We start from the raw sequence: 7,329 nt of genomic DNA, 5'->3' as shown, positions 1-7,329 counted from the left end.
AGATTCAGATCAGAGTCCGCATCAAGTCAAGACTCAAGATCGAGCTCCAGAAGATTTATATATAGGAATCTTGTAACTCAAAGTCATAGGCTTAGCTAGTTTAGCTTTTTATTTTTTATTTTGGTGTAATAAGGAGCTCAGCAAGCAGAAATAATAGAAACAACAGTAAAATCACAGTTTCTCGGTAGTCTCAGCTACCAAAACTTCCAGAACTACACCGACCTGATTCTTTTATAGCCAAGGATATGTAGGTAACCTCCGAAGCAAGGTTCGGTCAAACGTTTTCAAAATGCTTCCAAATGGAGTTTCAAACGGGCAAAAAATTGCTCGTAGTTACTCACTTTATCTTTGACCGAAAACTCTTCATGTTTCCGAGCAAAGAGGGGCAGCTGTGAGCACCTAATTTTTGCCCTACATGAAAATAACTCCTAAAAATAGATCAAAAATCATTTTAATTAATTTTTAGGAGTTTTTCTTTATTTAGTTGCATTTCATGCATTTTTAATATTTTAAAATCATAAAAAATTTTCACGTGTTAATTTCATGACATCTTAGGTTCAATTTACATCTAGGAATTAATTACATTGAGCAAAAATTATAAAAAAATGGTCATTTTTTACACATTTAGCTTTTAGTCTTTAGAAAGTAGTATTTTTATTTAGTTTTAAGTTAACTAGTTATTTTAATGTTAGAAATAGATTAAAAACATTAATTTCTACAAAAATAGATTGATTTAGGATTTTAATTAATTAAAGAAAAGAAAGAAAAAGAAAGAAAACAAAAGAATAGGCTGGGTTTTTTTATATTGGGTCACCCCAAAGAGCAAATGCAATGGCCCAAATGTGATTCTTTTACCCAATTTCCCACGCCTGGCCAGCCCAATTCCCTCTTCAATAAAACAATACCTTTCCCCGTTAACATAAAAAAGGCTAAGGCTGAAAATCGTAAACCTTCCCCTTTCCTGATAGAGAGAAACAATGTTGCTCTCTGCCCTCTTCAACATAGACAAAAATGGACTCCTCCCCTCTCATAGAGAACAATCAGAAACGACCCACCCCCTCTTCTCCCTCTTCACTTTCACATACACCCAGGATAATAGCAGCTGCAAAATACCAACAAAAAGAAAAACCAGATCCACAAAATCAAAAGCTAAAAATAGGAAGAAAAAATTAGAATTTTCAATGGAGATTTGAAGAACTGATTTCAAATCTTGATTTCCTCTATTTTTGGGTCTCTGAAAGTTGTTCTGGACTTGAATTTGCCGTTCGATTCTCTCTGACTTTGCTGTTTGCTGGAACCGTTACTGAGCTTCGTCCTCATTATTTTTCGCCTAGCAGGTACTTCTCTTAAATTCTGGATTGTCAATTGAATAGGAAATGTGTCTCTAATGGAAGATGCATGTTAGTTGTGAAGTTATTGGAATTAATCTCGTTTGGCTCTAAATTTCTGTTTTTCTATCAATGCTTTAGCATTTTGAATTACTAGTTTCTTATTCTGTTTTAACATTCATAGATTCGAGGATGTTCCTTTGAACCTTTTGATCTTTTCATTTCTTACTTAAACTTCTTTTGGAGGGGTATAGGTGTAAGGTTAATCGCTGCCAATCCGATTGTTAAGCATTTTATCTGCTCGTACAAATATGACGTTCCCTTTGCAGAAATTTGATGTTGCAGAATGGAATTTTATTGTTAATTTGTAGTTTATGATTTTTCCAATCCTAGTTGGAAGTGGGAACTAGGATGCCAAAGACGTTTTTAATGCAGAATGGGTCATTTTGCGTCCTATATTCAATCGCCTATCGATTTGCTTTGTGTTTAGTTTGATTTTTATTTTTTATTTGCTTAATATTCTTTGTTCTAACCTTTATTGAAGAATCAAAAGAAAACCTCCATTTTGTAAAATATCATCAGCAGTCAATCTTAAGCAGATTGTTTTTTTAAATTTGTTAGAAACAAAGCAGAATTAAGGGTCAGATGAATTTGAAGTTTACACAAATTTAGACTTTAAAAGAAATGAATTTAATCCAAACTACCCCAAGCATATATATAATTAGTAGCCTTATATTGAACTTCAAATTAGTTTTAAATATGAGCATCTTATTTTGCTTTAGTTGAGTACAATCTTATGAAATAATTTGAGTGTCATTCACAAATAAATCCATAAGCTATAGCCCTCACATTAATATTAACTTAGTATAGAAAACACCCTTGAACATCCGTAGCTTGCCTTAGGCGCGTTTTATAATAGATTATCGTGGCTATGGGTACGGTTCCCGTGGCATAGTCATGATACCTAATTCCCAAAGTCGGGGGTGCATTTCATGTAACCCGATCATAACAACTTCAAATATTAATAAAATAAACATGTCGTGAATCGCGGGTGTATTTCATGTAGCGTGGTTCACGGCTTGTTCCAAAATAAACAAGTGTACGACAATCGTAACATGTTCAAGAAATAATTCCATAAATCTTAAAAGCGGTTTTTAAAATAATTAAAAGGCGGTTATACAGCTAAAAATGTACAATAGGTTTATACAGCTAAAAATGTTTTAAAAAGGCGGTTCTTAAAACATGTATTAATCAGATAATTAGACCAATTTTAATAATTTAAGCGATTGTGCTCGAACCACGGAACCCGGGAATGCCTAATACCTTCTCCCGGGTTAACAGAATTCTTTATCTAGAATTTCTGGTTCGCAGACTTTTAAAATAAAGTCGAAAATTCCTTGATTTTGGATTTTAAAAATAAGTCGGTGACTTGGGACACCATAATAAATATCCCAAATGGCAACTCTATAAAATTAAATAAAATAATCTCATTTCGAATAATGTCACTTTAATTGGAAAAACTCCCTTATATCCCCTTCGGGTGGTAAAAAAGGAGGTGTGACAGTAACGACCCAACTGGTCGTGTTGAGCAATTATGTCCGGTTCGGTAGTTTGAGGTCACTAATAGCTTCATATTATATGTATCGACTTGTGTGCACAGTCCGGGCATGAAACCGAAAAGCATTTATGTGAAAATATGAAAAATATAGTAATTCTAGAGTTAAAATTTGGTTTTTAGTTGACTTTGGTCAATATTTTTAGTAAACGGACCCGGATCTGTGTTTCAACGATCCCGAAGGTCCGCAAAAAAATATGGGACTTGAGCATATGCCCGGAATTGAATTCCGAGGTCCCTAGTCTTAGAAAATAATTTTTGAAGAAAATTGTTGTGCTGGTTTTTAAAGGAAATAAAGAAATGAATTAATGTTTGAACTCGTTGGTATCGGGCCCGTATTTTGGTTCCGGAGTTTGGTACAAGTTTGTTATGATATTTAAGTCCTATTTGTGAAATTTGGTGAGAATCGGAATTGATTTGACGTGATTTGGACGTTCGGTTGAAAAGTTAGAAAATCATAAGTTTTGAGGTTAAATTCATAGTTTTTGATATTATTTTGATGATTTTATCATACGATCAAGTCTGTATGATGTTTTTAGACTTGCGTGCATATTTGGTTTGGAGCCCCGAGGGCTTGGGTGAGTTTTGAATAGGTTTAGGCTATGTTGCGCTTGTTTTTGGATGCTTCATCGTCAATTCTTCAAGCAAAAATGATACCATATTGAGAAAATGAGATCCAAATTCAATTTTTATTGAACCATTAGATCCGTATCGAAATTACGGAGTCATAGAAAAAAGAATCATCGAATTTTTACATTGTATGAGGAAGTTATGTTCATTTTCGTGTCGGAAAAAATTGTTGGTTTATGGTGTTGTCGCAAATGCGAACTTTTTCATCGCAATTGAATGACCTGTTCACAAATGCAAACTTTTTATCACAACTGCGACTTTTGCCAGCCCTGCCTTGTTCGCAATTGTGAGGGTTCGTAAATGCGACATCTGAGGTTTATTAAGTGAGATTTTTGACGGGATTTTCACCCATTTTTTAATTTTCTCAAACCCTAAACCTCCATATGCGATTTTCCAAAAACCCAAACTTCTCCAAATCATTGGTTAAATGTCTCTAATCAATTTCCAACTATATTTTGTGATTATATCTTAGATTTAACATCAAATTCATGAGAATCTAAAGGAAAATTTGGGGAAAATTTGTAAAATCTTTCAAAAATGTAAAATGATGATTTGGGGGACCAAATGGTGTCGGAATTAAATAATTTTCGTATGGGTGAACTCGTATCGGAATGGGTATTCAGTGTTTGTAAATTTTGTCGGGTTCCAAGGTGCGGGCTCAGGGAGTTGACTTTTGTTGACTTTTTGCAAATTGTATAAAAATCATAGTTTTGTTAATTGAAATTGTTTTCTCTTGCATGTTTGATGTATTCAAGTTGTTTTTGGCTAAATTGAGCCGAGCATTGATGAATTGGTAAAGGAAAAGCTAAATTATATTGAATTGGCCGGATTGAGGTAAGTATCATGACTAACCTCATGTGGGGGGGCTTCCCTTTAGGATTTGAGTCTTCTATTTTGATTGTAGTCCGTGTACGCGAGATGACGAGTGCATGTTCGAACTTATTTGTGAAAAGTTGGCCTTTTAGAGTTCTTAGGTCCCTGTATTCACTGAGTATGAAGTTGTTCTTGATATGATTTAGCTTCCATTTGCTAGTTTCACCTATACATGCATTAATTGGAATTAACTGTTTTATAATTCATTCTTATTGCCTATTTGACTCTTATTTTGCTTAATTGAAGATTTTTACCTCTTCTATTGTCATGCTATCTTTCATAACTGCTTATCTTTATTGGAAACCATTATTATCTCTCCTGTAATTATTTAGTCTTAACCGAGGTTATGATTATCTTCCCGCTGCTCATCCTTAATTGAAATTGTTGTATATTCTTCGTAATTTGCCCAACCTTGAAAGAAGTTTAGGTATCCTATATTTAGTTGACATTTCCTTATTTGAAATTATTTGATTCGTGTTAGCTTCCTTGTTGTTGAACTACATATTGTGGGATCGTTGCTTCACATTATTTTCTTCCTTGTTGAGATGTTCTTATTACGCTTAGTATTCTCTATTGTGGTTATTCCTTGTGATCTAGTTTTACTCTCTCCTTGTGATCGAAAGTTCTCGAGTTGATTTACTTGTCGTGTTCTTGTATATATTGTCATTGTTGCTATGGTACTTGTTGTGGTGGTGCACGAGGTTTCTGCCGTGCGGTTGTTGATATTGTGATGCACGAGGTTTCTGCCATGCGGTTATTGTTATGGGGTTGCACGAGGTTTCTGTCGTGCTATTGCTACTATTGACATATTGCAAATGCGGCGTGACAAGGCGGGATATGCATATATATATGTGGGGGGGTTGCGCATGCGGCGAGACAAGGTGCGCTATGTCAGGGATTGATTATGATGATTTGTGATAGCCTGTGGGCATTCTTGTTGTTTGATATTGTGTTGTGGTGCGCTTACCTGTATGAGTTTTATCTTGTGGAAGTTGTGAGAAAACATCTTACGTGTTGTCCGTTCTTTTCCTTATGCTTATTAGCTGGTATGAACTATGTTAAAGCACTTGTACAAGCATACACGTAGTTGAACACTCTCATTGGATATGAAGTTCTCCTGACATTGCTGAGTATAGATGTACACCCTCGTCTACTTGTCATAGATATGAGAGTAGCTCTAGTTAGTAAGTGAGTATCAGCGTGACCATGAGTTGTGATAGGGGCACCGAATGCCAAGTGTTAGGGTTTAGGTATTGGGACCCGTGAGCTGTATGTTGTCCGAGGTTTGGTATTTCGTGGTGTCCGTTGGCTAAGACTTGATGTGAACACTGTCGTAGGTTCTGAGTTATTTCTTATCTTTACTATATTTGTGATTTAGGTTTTGGTGTGATTTCGCTCGCTCTTCTATGTCATTATTATGGTATTTCCGCTGTTACTTGTTGTTTTTCTTCCCTTACTGTGATTGTTGTATTGTTAGCCATAGTGTGTAGTCTTTATATGTATACATCATCTTCCGTTGATCCTATGCTTATATTTGTACAGTTTATTAGACCAGTAGGTGTCTTGACTGTTCCTCGTCACTTCTCTACCGAGGTTAGTCTTGATACTTACTGGGCACCGCTGTGGTGTGCTCATGCTACTTTTTTGCACATTTTTGTTGTCCAGATCCAGGTGTGGATCGTTAGTAGTTGTGCGTATCATTGCTGAGGAGACTCAAGGTAAACCTGTTGCTGCGTTCGCAGGCTTCAGAGTCACCTTCTTACTTGTATTCAACTGTTTTCACTCTTTTCCAAATAGTTTATATAGAAGTGGTAGCTAACTCTGTAGAGCTTATGACTTGCACTATCGGGTTTTGGGAATATGCTCATTGTATAAAAGATTCATTCCAGAAAAAAAATTTAAGTTGTTATTTATTATTGTTGTTCTTCTGTAAATATTAGGCTTACCTAGTCCTTAAGACTAGGTGCCATCACGAAACCCAACGGAGGGAAAATTGGGTCGTGACATAAACATAGTGTATATAAACTATATACACATTTAGTATGTGTAATGTGTGCACGCCATGTATGTACAATGTATCATGTATTCTCATTCTCACCCAATATATATATATATATATATATATATATATATATATATATATATATATATATATATATATATATATATATGTATGTATGTATGTATGTATGTGTGTGTATGTATGTATGTATGTGTGTATGTGTGTATGTGTGAATGTATGTATGTATGTATGTATGTATGTATGTATGTATGTATATATATATGTATGTATGTGTGTATGTGTGTATATATGTGTATGATTTTTGATTCGTTATATAAATTTGTATATTTTTTGTATAAGTAGTATTATATGTTGTATAATTTTTGTATAGTAAGACTGTAGTTATATAAATATATATTTTTATATATAGTGATTGTGTATAATTTGGATGTAATTTAATCGTTTTAATTCGGTAATCGGAGAATAGGTGATCATACAAATATTTTCAATTATAGTGGTTTTGTGAAGTTTTAATTATCCATCGATCACTTATAGCATGGCCACATCTTTGACTCGTATATAAAAAGTCATAAATCAATTTCTTGGCATTATCTTTTTCAGACTATGAATTTAAATGATATAATAATGTGTATAAAAAGAATGTAATGACCCAAACATGTGTGATTATTGTGTACACGACACCTATCCTTTTTGCCCCTTCCATCAGATGATAGAAATCAACATTTATGACAAAAATTTTATTTTTATATTCCTCACAAATATGTGTAAAAATATCAATATCTAAATAGCATAAAAGCCAAAAAGAATCAAATGATGAATGTTTTTCTATGAAGAAATTAAGAGTCAACTCAATATTTTAC

General features: G+C 34.0%; 1 long non-coding RNA gene across 2 annotated transcripts; it reads left to right on the top strand.

The window, feature by feature from the left end:
- The first annotated feature begins 931 nt into the window (after positions 1 to 931).
- LOC107812164 (uncharacterized) lies at positions 932 to 6,362 on the top strand. 2 transcript variants are annotated; one of them, XR_012700036.1, is made up of 2 exons: positions 932 to 5,327; positions 6,112 to 6,362. It is a non-coding gene; the product is annotated as an uncharacterized LOC107812164 (long non-coding RNA). The 2 variants fall into 2 exon arrangements; XR_001654082.2 differs by having other exon boundaries at positions 938 to 1,337.
- The last annotated feature ends 967 nt before the right edge of the window (positions 6,363 to 7,329 follow it).

Source organism: Nicotiana tabacum, chromosome 16, assembly GCF_000715075.1.
Source record: "Nicotiana tabacum cultivar K326 chromosome 16, ASM71507v2, whole genome shotgun sequence".
Taxonomy (NCBI): Eukaryota; Viridiplantae; Streptophyta; class Magnoliopsida; order Solanales; family Solanaceae; genus Nicotiana; species Nicotiana tabacum.
The sequence above is the reverse complement of the archived record's forward strand: the minus strand, read 5'-3'. Positions and strand labels throughout refer to the sequence as shown.